The 12,429-nt window shown below is 46.7% G+C and overlaps 1 protein-coding gene across 1 annotated transcript in view; it reads left to right on the forward strand.

Moving 5' to 3' along the window:
- The first annotated feature begins 620 nt into the window (after positions 1–620).
- PRDM14 (PR/SET domain 14) overlaps positions 621–12,429 on the forward strand; it is a 35,015-nt gene continuing 23,206 nt past the window's right edge. Inside the window, exons 1-2 of the mRNA XM_085022142.1 lie at positions 621–649; positions 10,931–11,059. The gene's annotated coding sequence lies outside the window, so the exon portion shown is untranslated. The remainder of the gene's footprint in view (positions 650–10,930; positions 11,060–12,429) is intronic.

A 12,429-nucleotide genomic window follows, 5' to 3' on the forward strand; every position in this document is an offset into this window, starting at 1 on the left:
CTTTGCCTGTGCAGTTGGGACTTGGGGAACTGGTGCAATGATGCTGTGAGTCGGACTCTTCCTATTGGCTGGAAGTGATAAAGTGCCCTCATCAAAAGACTGAGCCAGTCCTACTGCACAGCACAGAGAACTATGTCCTATTTCTTGGGGAAGAACATGAAGGTGGTATGAGAAAAAGAATGTGTATATATATTCATATGAGGGATCACTATGCTGTACTGCAGACATTGGCACGACACTGTAAATCAACTATACTCTAATAAAAAAAATATTTAAGGAGTTCCCATCGTGGCTCAGCAGAAACAAACCTGACTAGTATCCATGAGGATGTGGGTTCAATCCCTGGCCTCGATCAGTGGGTTGGGTTAGGGATCCAGTGTTGCCGTGAGTTGTGGTATAGGTCACAGATGTGGCTTGGATCCCACATTCCTGTGGCTGTGGCATAGGCTGGCAGCTGTAGATCTGATTCAACCCCTAGCCTGGGAACCGCCATATGTCACAGGTGTGGCCCTAAAAAGCCAAAAACTACAAACTATATGTGTGTGTGTGTGTGTGTGTGTGTGTGCGCGCGCGCGCATACACACTGACCCAAAATTCTGGTGTCTTTGACCAGCAGCCATGAAACTGCGGCAGGCTACCTTGGTTACCTGTAAATAATGTGTAATCTCAGACCTAAGACCTTTCCCAGATCTTTGACAGTGGATTTCTTTCTTTCTTTTTTTTTGGGGGGGGTGGGGTGCTAAAGGTGCAGCATATGGAGGTTCCCAGGCTAGGGGTCAAATAGAAGCTACAGCTGCTGGCCTATAACCCAGCCACAACAATGCCAGCTCTGTGCCACATCCATGACCTACACCACAGCTTGTGGCAATGCCAGACCCTTAACCCACTGAATGAGACCAGGAATTGAACTTGTATCTTCATGGACACTATGTCAGGTTCTTAATCCACTGAGCTACAATGGGAGCTCCGATAGTGGGTTTCTTATATTACTGTTGTTACTTTTTTGTTGGCTTTTTTTAAGCCCTCACCAGAGGCATATGGAGGTTCCCAGGCTAGGGATTGAATCAGAGCTGTAGCCACCAGCCTACACCATAGCCACAGCAACACCAGATCCAAGCAGCATCTGCAATCTATACCACAGCTCATGGCCATGCTGGATTCTTAACCCACTGAGTGAGGCCAGAGATCGAACCTTTGATGCTAGTCAGATACTCAGGGATGCTAGTCAGATTCGTTTCTGCTGAGCCATGATGGGGACTCCACTGTTGTTACTTTTAATTCAATCTGACAACCTCTGCTTCTTAATTGGAGGCTCAACTCTGTATTTGATGTAATTATTGATACACTTGGATTTAAATCTAACATCATTTTCCTTGTACCAAGAGCTTCCCTTGTTTTTTTTTGGGGGGGGTGCCACACCCTCAGCATATGGTGGTTGCCAGGTTGGGGGTCGAATTGGAGCTGCAGCTGCCGGCCACACCACAGCTACAGCAAAGATCCATGTCTGAGTGTACACCACAGCTCACAGCAACACCGGATCTTTAGCCCACTGAGTGAGGCCAGAGATCAAATCCATGGCCTCACAGATTCTAGTCAGATTTGTTTCTGTTGAGCCATGACAGGAACTCCCATGGGGCTTACTTTTAAGACTTGCTATGGCAAATCCAGAACAGCCTTTAATATAGGGTTGATTTTCCCTACTATTCAGGTCACAGTCTTCCGAGGACTCCGCTGATGTCCCGGGTACCATGGTCTCTCCACTCTGGTTGGGTGGAACTTGGTATGTTCTCAGCTCTGGGTAATCCTGGAACCACCTGTCCTACGTTTTCTAGGGTTCTTCCCCTGGGCCCAGGTGGTCTCCTCTCATACCTGCACAGCACACTACTCAGAGTCCAGGAGATCCCTCTGCAGCCTTTCAGAACTCTCTTCCTCGTTGGGTATCCTGCCCCACAATTCTAACCACCTCGCCGATCTCCAGATCTTCAGCTCAGCAAGCCCGTCAGGCTTGGTTTGGGGTTCCCCTTCCTGAGGTGGGGTTCCCCTTCCTGATCTGCATCGTGGAAACTCCCTCAGGAAAGCAGTAAAGTCAGGCATCACGACATGCATCTCATTTATTTCCCTGCTCTTAGGAACCACAGTCCTGCGGCCAACATCCCAAGTATTTGATGTAAATACTTTGTCCTGTCTCCTCCTGTTTACAGGAGAAGGGCAATTCCTATGGCAGTTAGTTCTTCAAGGCAAAAGGGGAGTCCTGTGCGATAGATTTTTAATCTTTTTTTTTTTTTTTTTTTTTGTCTTTTAGGGCAGCACCCATGGCATAAGGAGGTTCCTAGGCTAGGGGTCGAATTGGAGCTGTAGCTGCTGGCCTACACCACAGCCAGAGCAACGTGGGATTCGAGCCACGTCTGCAACCTACACCACAGCTCATGGCAACGCCAGATCCTTAACCCACTGAGCAAGGCCAGGGATCGAACACGCAACCTCATGATTCCTAGTCAGATTCATTAACCACTGAGCCACAATGGGAACTTGGATTTTTAATATCTTACTAGAGTTCAGTGTCATTTGTTTGCAATTTTTGCCCCTAGGGATGTAGACTTTGAAAGTTCTCTATCCTTATCTGCCTTTTCCTGGACATAAGATCTACACAAACTTCTCTAATAGTTATTTTAATCTTATCTTTATCTGTGGTTGGGTTTTCTTTCTCAGTACATTTTTCTCCCCTCCCCCCTTGGCCATTTGTACCAGAGGTTTTCTATCTTTAGGGTCTTTCCCAAGAAATAGCTCTTGATTTTGTTTTTTTATTTTTTTTTATCACTCAATGAATTTATTACATTTATAGCTCACAAAGCTCTTGATCATCACAAAGCTCTTGATTCTATATATCAGTTCTATTAGTTCTTGTTTTTCAGTCTACCAAGTTTGGTTTTTATTTTCTATGCATTCTTTTTTTTTTTTTTAATGTCTTTTTGGGGCCTCACCCGCGGCATACGGAGGTTGCCAGGCTAGCGGTTGAATCAGAGCTGCAGCAGCCGGCCTACATCACAGCTCACAGCAACGCCAGATCCTTAACCCACTGAGGGAGGCCAGAGATCGAATCTGTGTCCTCATGGATGCTAGTCAGATTCGTTTCTGCAGAGCCACGATGGGACCTCCTTATCTTGAATTCTTACATTGTTTGTTTTCTATCCTATTTAAATATTAAAAGTATTTATGGCTATGAATTTTTCTCTGCTTATGGCTTTGACTGCCATGACTGTGAACCACAGCCCTCATCAGTTATCTAAGATAGAACCAAAATAGTCCTATCAGTTCCTCGATTACAACTGTGCACAATTTTGTGTTTAAGTATCACTTCCTTCTTCAATCAGAACCTCACTTCAGAGTCCCCTGTGGCACAGTGGGTTAAGGATCTGGTGTTGTCACTGCAATGGCACAGGTTTGATCCCTAGCCCAGAATTTTCACATGCCCTGGGTGTGGCAAAAAAAAAAAAAAAAAAAGACCCTCCTCTCCTCACTTAGATCACCCCTGGCCTTGAGAAATCAGTCGAAGAGTCATTCTACTTCTGATATCCCATCTTAGGAACTTCCAAATACAAAATATAAGAAATAAAATTTGAGGAGTTCCCGTCATGGCATAGTGGTTAACGAATCCGACTAGGAACCATGAGGTTGCGGGTTCAATCCCTGGCCTTGCTCAGTGGGTTAAGGATCCGGCGTTGCCGTGAGCGGTGGTGCAGGTCGCAGACGTGGCTCAGATTCCTCATTGCTGTAGCTGTGGTGTAGGCTGATGGCTATGGCTCCGATTAGACCCCTAGCCTGGAAACCATAATGCTGCGAGAGCGGCCCTAGAAAAGGCAAAAAGACCAAAAAAAAAAAAAGAAATAAAAGTTGATACTTAGGAGTTCCCGTCGTAGCTCAGTGGTTAATGAATCTGACTAGGAACCATGAGGTTGCGTGTTCGATCCCTGGCCTTGCAATGGGTTAAGGATCAGGTGTTGCTGTGAGCTGTGGTGTAGGTCGCAGACGCGGCTTGGATCCCGAGTTGCTGTGGCTGTGGTGTAGGCCTGTGGCTATGGCTCCGATTAGACCCCTAGCCTGGGAACCTCCATTTGCCGTGGATGTGGCCCCAGAAAAGACCAAAAAAAAAAAACCCCAAAAAACAGAAAAAAAAACAAAACACTCTTTAAAATAAAGGTTGATACCTAGACAAACTGTAATTCAAAAAGATACATGCACCCATATATTCATAGCTACACTCATAGCCAAGACAGAGAAACAACCTAAATGTCCATCAATAGACGAATGGACAGATCATTATAAATCCTCACGGGGTCGATTCTGTCCAAGCCCATGACTCCAGCAGGTTAAACACCTGTTTCATTTCTTTTCTTTTTTTCCTTTTTTTTTTTTTTTTTGCTTTTTAGGGCCGCACCCGTGACATATGAAGTTCCCAGGCTGGGATCAAATTAGACCTGCAGCTGCTGGCCTACACCACAGCCATAGCCACATAGGATCCAAGCTGCATCTGTGACCAACACCACAGCTCATGGCAATGCCAGATCCTTAACCCACTGAGTGAGGCCAGGGATCAAACCTACATCCTCATAAATACTAGTCAGGTTTGCTGAGCCATAATGGGAACTCCTAAACTCCTGTTTCTTGTGTATATGCTCATTACCCTTCAAATTCTTAGGCATAACTTACAAAATGATGCCGTTTACCAAGTGACCACATTGAGGAGCTTTCAATATGACCAAAATTGTCCAACCCAGGAGCCCCTTAAAACAGAAGGACAAATTGGGAGGAGGCAGCCAATTTAATTAGTTATTTAATTTAATATTCAGTGCTCAATCTTTTATGACCAGTATGTAGAATTTTTAAATTTAAGAGGTACAGGGGGGAGTTCCCATCTTTGCACAGCAGAAACAAATCTGACTAGTAACCATGAGGGTGCAGGTTCGATCCCTAGCCCGGCTCAGTGGGTTAAGGATTGTGCGTTGCTGTGGCTGTGGTGTAGGCCGGCAGCTGTAGCTCTGATTCGACAACTAGCCGGGGAACTTCCATGTGCTGTGGGTTTGGCCCTAAAAAGTAGGAAAAAAAAAAAAAAAAGGAAGAATTAAAGCCCATAATAAAGGACAAAGGACTCATTTCACTTTGCACTGGTGTTTATGATACTCCTGCCTTGACTATTAAGTAATCAAAGATGAGTGTACAGACTTACCATCTCAGGGCAATCATTAAATAATTATACGTCACATTCCAGTAGTGCCCACTCCTAATACTCATTCCCCCCGGTCCCACCCGTGTTATCCGTTTTACAGTTCAGCATTTCCATTCTGCTTTCTTTAGAGCCTGTTCTCTTGAATTCAAATAATCAGTATCTGTCCACCTGCCTTTGTGAGAACCTGCAGCATACATGCACCATTATGCCTCCAAGATTCACTGTGGTTCCTTACTTTTCACAAGTTCTTAATAAGGACATCAAAGTTTCTCTATGGAGGAGTTCCCATTGTAGCTCAGTGGGTTAAGAACCTGACATAGATGCAGGTTCAATCTCTGGCTTTAATCAGGGGTTAAGGATCCCGAGTTGCTGAAAGCTGCAGTATAGGTCTGCAGTTGTGGCTTGGATCTGGTGTTGCTGTTGCTGTGGTGGGGCTGTGGTATAGGCAGCTGCAGCTCTGATTCGACCCCTGGCCTGGGAACTTCCATATGTCACAGGTGTGGCCATAAGAAGAAAAAAAGAAAAAAAAAAAGTTTCTCTATAGAATGAGCTTTTGCTAAACTTAAGATTGAAAAAGAACTGGAACTTCTAAATGCTGCAGGTACATCCCCTCTCCCCCCAAAAATTGGAGTTCCTGTTGTGGCTCAGCAGTAATGAACCTGAGGATGCAGGTTTGATCCTTGGCCTCTCTCAGGGGGTTAAGGATCTGGCATTGCCATGAGCTGTGATGTAGGTTGCAGATGCAGCTCGGATCCCAAGTTGCTGTGGCTGTGGTGTAGGCAGGCAGCTGCAGCTTCAATTCAGCCCCTAGCCTGGGAACTTCTATATGCTACTACTGAGGCCCCAAAACGCAAACAAACAAAAAAAAGGATTGGAGAAGCACTAAAACGATTTATATCTAACTTCTGACTTTAAACAAAAAGACACTGTCCAAAAAAATTGCAGTTTTCAGCCAAAGGTTCATTATCTGGGGCATGACTTGTCTCAGGCAAGTTCTTACCTCTGATTGACTAACTTCAGGCATCCAGAACCTCCCCAAACCCGCTGCAGAAAAGGCGATTGAGACAGGGCATTCTCAACGTCCCTGATGCTACTTCATCTTTAGGAGCTTTAGGTGACAGATCCCCTTTCCTGGAAACATAGGCCATGAACATGAATTTTGTAGATCAGACCTCGTTCGTAAACACCCCTCTATCCTTGGTCAGTCTAATGGACCCGGAAGGTTTAGAATCTTCCTAGAACCTGAGGGTCCCCCAAGCTGTACAACCTTTGTTATTTTATGAAATGCATGACTTTGCTAGCTGGGCCAGCTTGCATACCAGCACATAGCATTACTTTCCCTGTCAGTGTGATTTTTTGAACCCTGCCATGTTTCTTCCACCTGCAAAGAAGGCAAAATGCATTTTCCCTGGTGTTGGTGTTAGAATCACCCACGCCCCGTGCAGGCTTACTAGAAATGCCTTTGGAAGGTTCCCACTTGACCCTAATTGTTGATGGGTCAGATTTACAGAAACAGGAAATGATCAGGCTGACTACGCCGTAGCAGATCTCAAACCACTCTTTGCGTGGTTCCTTACAGCCTAGATGACAATTGATTTCCCTTACTAGATAGAGCCTGCCAACCAGCTAGAGGTAAGGGAGTTAATATAGACAGACAGTAAATATGCCTTCAGGTCATCTATTATGTCTGGGGGCATTTTTTTTTCTTTTTTTTTTCTTTTTTTGGAGGTGGGGGGCTATGCCTGCAGCACGTGGCAGTTCCTAGGCCAGGGATCAAACCTGGGCCACAGTAGCAACCCAAGCCACAGCAGGGACAATATCTGGATCCTTAACCCACTGAGGCACAAGGGAACTTCCTATTGTTTATGTTTCTTTTTTTTTAATAATGATTTTTATTTTTTCCATTATAGCTGGTTTACAGTGTTCTGTCAGTTTTCTACTGTGCAGCATGGTGACCCAGTTATACATACATGTATACATTCTTTTTTCTCATATTATCATGCTCCATCATTAAGTGACTAGATATAGTTCCCAGTGCTACACAGCAGGATCTCATTGCTTATCCATTCCAAAGGCAATAGTTTGCATCTATCAACCCCAAATTCCCAGTCCATCCCAGTCTCTCCCCCTCCCCCTCCCCTTGGTAACCACAACTCTGTTCTCCATGTCCATGATTTTCTTTTCTGTGTAAAGGTTCATTTGTGCCATATATTAGATTGCAGATATAAGTGATATTATATGGTATTTGTCTCTCTCTCTCTCTCTTTTTTTTTTTTTTTTGGTTTTTTCTAGGGCCGCATCTGCAGCATGTGGAGATTCCCAGGCTCGGGTCTAATTGGAGCTGTTACTGCCAGCCTACGCCAGAGCCACAGCAACACAGGATCCGAGCTGCATCTGCTACCTGCACCACAGCTCACAGCAACGCTGGATCCTTAACCTGCTGAGCAAGGCCAGAGATCGAACCCGCAGCCTCATGGTCTCTAGTTGGATTCATTAACCACTGAGCCACGACAGGAACTCCCTGTCTCTCTCTTTCTGACTTACTCCACTTAGCATGAGAGTCTCTAGTTCCATCTATGTTGCTGCAAATGGCATTGTGGTGTTCTTTTTTATGGCTGAGTAGTATTCCACAGTTTATGTTTCTTGAGGATACACTGATTTACGCAACTGTCAAAACTCATGGTAGGGAGTTCTTGTTGTGGCTCAATGAGTTAAGAACCCAACAGAGTGTCTGTGAGCATGGGGGTTGGATCCCTGGCCTCACTCAATGGGTTAAGGATCTAGCATTGCCGCAAGCTTTGGTATAGGCACAAATATGGCTGCTTAGGAACTTCCATATGCTCCAAGTGCAACCATAAAAAAGAAGAAAAAAAGAAAACCCTCTTGGTACCTATGAAATGGTATATGTCATCATATATAAATTTCACCTTAAAAAAAAGCAAAGAAATATTGAACTTTAGTGATACACATGTTGAAATTATTTCAGGATAAAGTAAACTGATGGCTGCAGTAGCTCCTATTCCTTCCTATTACTCCTTCAATAAAGACCTGCAAGTAAGGCTGTAAGGAAACTGAATCTTCACGAGTGTCTTTTGCAAGCCCTGGCCTCTGCTGATTCTACAGCCTCCCCAGCTGTCTTTCCCACACCATGCATCCCTCAGTTCTGGGAACCTGCCACAGTCCTTCCTTGGCACCAAGTATTCCACTGACCTGGAGTACCACTTTCTTTCCCATCACCTAATTAATTTCCACAGATTTTTCACATCTTCTGGGGCAGGGGAACCTGCCCTGTCCTCCCAGCCCAGGTCGGGGCATGCTCCTCTTTCCTATTGCTACTTTCTTTGCTCGCATCATGGTTCAGAGTGACACATTCATCAAGCATTCACACCCATATTTATGTTCCTTGTAAAACATCAGCTGATCAGGGGCTTTGCTCATGACTGTATTCCCTGTGCCCAGCACATCAATATCAAGGTGTTCCAGTTTGGTGGGTAACTGACTATAAGGCAAATCAAGAGTTCCTGTCATGGGGCAGTGGAAATGAATCCGACTAGGAACCATGAGGTTGCAGGTTCGATGCCTGGCCTTGCTCAGTGGGTTAAAGATCCAGCATTGCCGAGAGCTGTGGTATAGGTCACAGATGCGACTCAGATCCTGCATTGCTGTGGCTGTGGCGTTGGCTGGCAGCAACAGCTCTGATTAGACCCATGGCCTGGGAACCTCCATATGCCATGGGTGCGGCCCTAAAAGGACAAAAGACAAAAATAAAGTAAAAGACAAATTAGAATAAGATACCTTTTTTTTGGTCTTTTTGCCATTTTCTTGGGCTGCTCCTGCAGCATATGGAGGTTCCCAGGCTAGGGGTCTAATCAGAGCTACAGCTGCCAGCCTGCACCAGAGCCACATCAGATCTTTAACCCACTGAGCGAGGCCAGGGATCAAACCCACGTCCTCATGGGTGCTAGTTGGGTTAGTTAACCACTGAGCCATGACAGGAACTCAAGATAGTAAATAATTTAAAAAATAAATAAATAAAGGATGGGAAATATTCAGTATTAGGTGAGAACTTGAAGACCCAGGCCATTCACACTCATTGTTGACGGAGGTATAAATCCGTAACGGTTTGAAGTGCTTATCAAAAACGGTCAATGTAGATAACTGTTGATCCAGAGATTTCATAGCTAGGCATTTATTCTCTACGCACAGTAGCACAAAGAAATATCTGTATTCATATGATATCACTTATAACTGGAATCTAATATCCAGCACAAATGAACATCTCCTCAGAAAAGAAAATCATGGACTTGGAGAAGAGACTTGTGGCTGCCTGATGGGGGGGGGAGGGAGTGGGAGGGATCGGGAGCTTGGGCTTATCAGTCACAACCTAGAATAGATTTACAAGGAGATCCTGCTGAATAGCATTGAGAACTTTGTCTAGATACTCATGTCGCAACAGAAGAAAGGGTGGGGGAAAAATGTAATTGTAATGTATACATGTAAGGATAACCTGACCCCCTTGCTGTACAGTAGGAAAATAAAAAAATTATATATAAAAAAAAGAAATATCTGTATAACAATGTTCCCAGAAGTTGCTGGAAGTGTTGAAAAACTGGAAAAAACTTAAATCTTTCAAGAGGAGGCTGGAGTTCCCTGGTGGCTCAGTGGGTTAAGGATCTGGCCTTGTCACTGCTGTGGCTAGGGTTACTGCTGTGCCGTGGGTTCGATTCCTGGCCTGAGGAAATTTTTCATGCCTTGAGTGAAGCCAAGAAAAAAAAACCTAAAACAACCCACAGAAGGGAGTTCCCATCATGGCACAGGGGGAACGAATCTGACTAATATCCCTGGCCTCGATTAGTGGGTTGGGGATCTGGCATTGCTGTGAGCTGTGGTGCAGGTCACAGATGCGGCTCAGAACTGGTATTGCTATGGCTGTGGCACAGGCCAGTGGCTTCAGGTCTGATTCATTCCCTAACCTGGGACCCTCCCTATACTGCGAGTACAACCCTAAAAATACAAAAAAGCCCCAAAAAACAAAAAAAACCAAAAACCCACAAACAAAAAACCCACAGCCAAAACGAACAGCAACAATGAAATCCTACATATGTAAACACAATTTTTTTTAAATAAATAATTTAAGGTGTTCCCATTGTGGTTCAGCAGATTAAGAACCCAACTAGTATCCATGAGGATATGGGTTCAATCCCTAACCTCGATCAGCAGGTTAAGCATTGCAGCATAGGTTGCAGATGCAGCTTGAATCCCAAATTGCCAAGCTTCTGTGATAGGCTGACAGCCGAAGCTCCAATTCCACCCCTAGCTGGGGAGCTTCTATGGTGCAAGTATGACCATAAAATTAAAATAAATAAACGATTTAAAAGTCTGATTTTTCTCCCCCCACCCCTTCCACAGCCTGGCATATGGAGTTCCTGGGCCAGGGATGAGTCCAAGAGGGAGTTGCCACCTACCTACATGACAGTGTGGCAATGCTGGATCCTTCACCCACTGAGTTAAACCCGCCCTGGCAGATCCCATTGGGCTGCGGCAGGAACTCCACCACTTTTATTTTTTTATCCATTTCTCTAAACTGTTTAAACAAGCAAGCTTATAATTTAACATATATATATATATATATATTTAAATACTTTAAAGCCTAGATTCTTTGCAGAACAAAACTTGACCATAAGGCTCATATGGTTTCTGCTAAAGGAAAGCTGCAACTATTGAGCAACTGCACTAAAAAATGGCCTCGTGAGGACCTGACATCGATGGACCACCCAAGTGCCGGCACATCAGTCTTTAAATCCTGCGGGTGAGGTCTGGGAGGAAGGAAGAAAGGTAAAGTAAATGGAATTGGGCAATGGGGGTGCTGGGGTGAGCAAACCTCCGGAAGTTAGACGACAGCAGAATTTATTTGGCTTTTCCAAGTACATGACCCTTCCCCCAAGAAGTGCTGGTTCTCGGGACGGGACAAGATTCGACAGACACATGTCACCTATTAGACAAGATTTAAGAACTCGGGGAGAGGTAGAGTGTAGAACCAGGAGAGAAGGAAACCCTGAGCTCCTACTCATTCCTATCCCGGTGGAGAAAATCACGTGTTGCGCCTCATCTCATATTCTCCCTGCGACTGGGAAACGCGTCTGGACGCTGCCAGCAAGGGTCGCCCCGACGGCGTCCCGCGGGCGCGGTGACTTGGCCCCGCACGTGGGTGCGGCGAGCTGCGGGGTGAAGCCAGGCGCGCGCTGCCTGCGCACTCGGAGACCCCGGAGCCCCGCGCCCAACTTCCTTCCTCCCGAACCGCCGCTCCGGCGGCGAAGGGTGCAAGGTCAGGTCCCCAAGGCTGAGGAAGGGGGCGCCCGCCCGGCCGCGGCTGCTCTAGAAAGTGGGGTGAGTCCCGGAGGAAGCCCTGGGCCGCCACAGGACCTCCCACCTTTGCCGACTTAGGACATTTGGCGGCGCCCCTCGGCCGGATGGATGCTGCCTCCTTCCCTTCCCTCCACGTTTAGTGACCCAGCCAAGGCCAGGCCAGGCGAGCGGGTTAACGCTTCTACTTTCTACCCGCACAGCCGCGCCCAGAGGTAGGGAGTGCTCGCCGGGCTTTGCAAAGAGGAAGCAGCGGCGGGGGTGGCGAGAAACCTGGCCAAGGTCACTAGGCATTATAAGGGTTTCCCCCACCCTAGATGCTTCCCTGTGTGAATGTGAATGGGCCTAAGTGCTCCTTTCTTTCCCTCAATGGCTGACAAGGAGAATAAAAATGCGGTCTTTGAGCGCCGGGTATGGGTCTGAAAATCCCCGCGCGTCCAAGGTGGCGAGCCTCCCCCGGGGGAAGGGACCGCGGTAGCGGCGCAGGGGCCGATCTTCCGACGGTGAAAGCTGCTTTAGAAGTAAAAGCCCCCGAGAAGGCTCAACACCCACCCGGAACCTCGGGGGCAGCATGGGTGCCGATCCCACCGCACCTAGGTGTCCCCACCTAGATGTCCCCACCTGGGACCCGAGGGGTGATGCGCAGCTTTCCATAAGGTGCCGGGGAAAAACGTCCGTCTGGTTCTTGGCGCTGGACGCCGCTTTCTGCCAAGCTCGGCTCTTGGGAACTGGAAGCCGAAAGGCAGGGGAGAGACCCCGGCACACGAGTCCCGGCCTTATGCGCGTGGGTACGGGGTTGCTGTGAGCGCAGAGGGGCGGGTCTGGGGACCCCGGCGTCATTT

The sequence above is a fragment of the Sus scrofa genome, chromosome 4 (assembly GCF_054392235.1).
Source record: "Sus scrofa isolate SSC_HxYL_T2T_F1_AM1 chromosome 4, Sscrofa_HxYL_maternal_Yorkshire_Landrace_v2.0, whole genome shotgun sequence".
Classification (NCBI taxonomy): Eukaryota; Metazoa; Chordata; class Mammalia; order Artiodactyla; family Suidae; genus Sus; species Sus scrofa.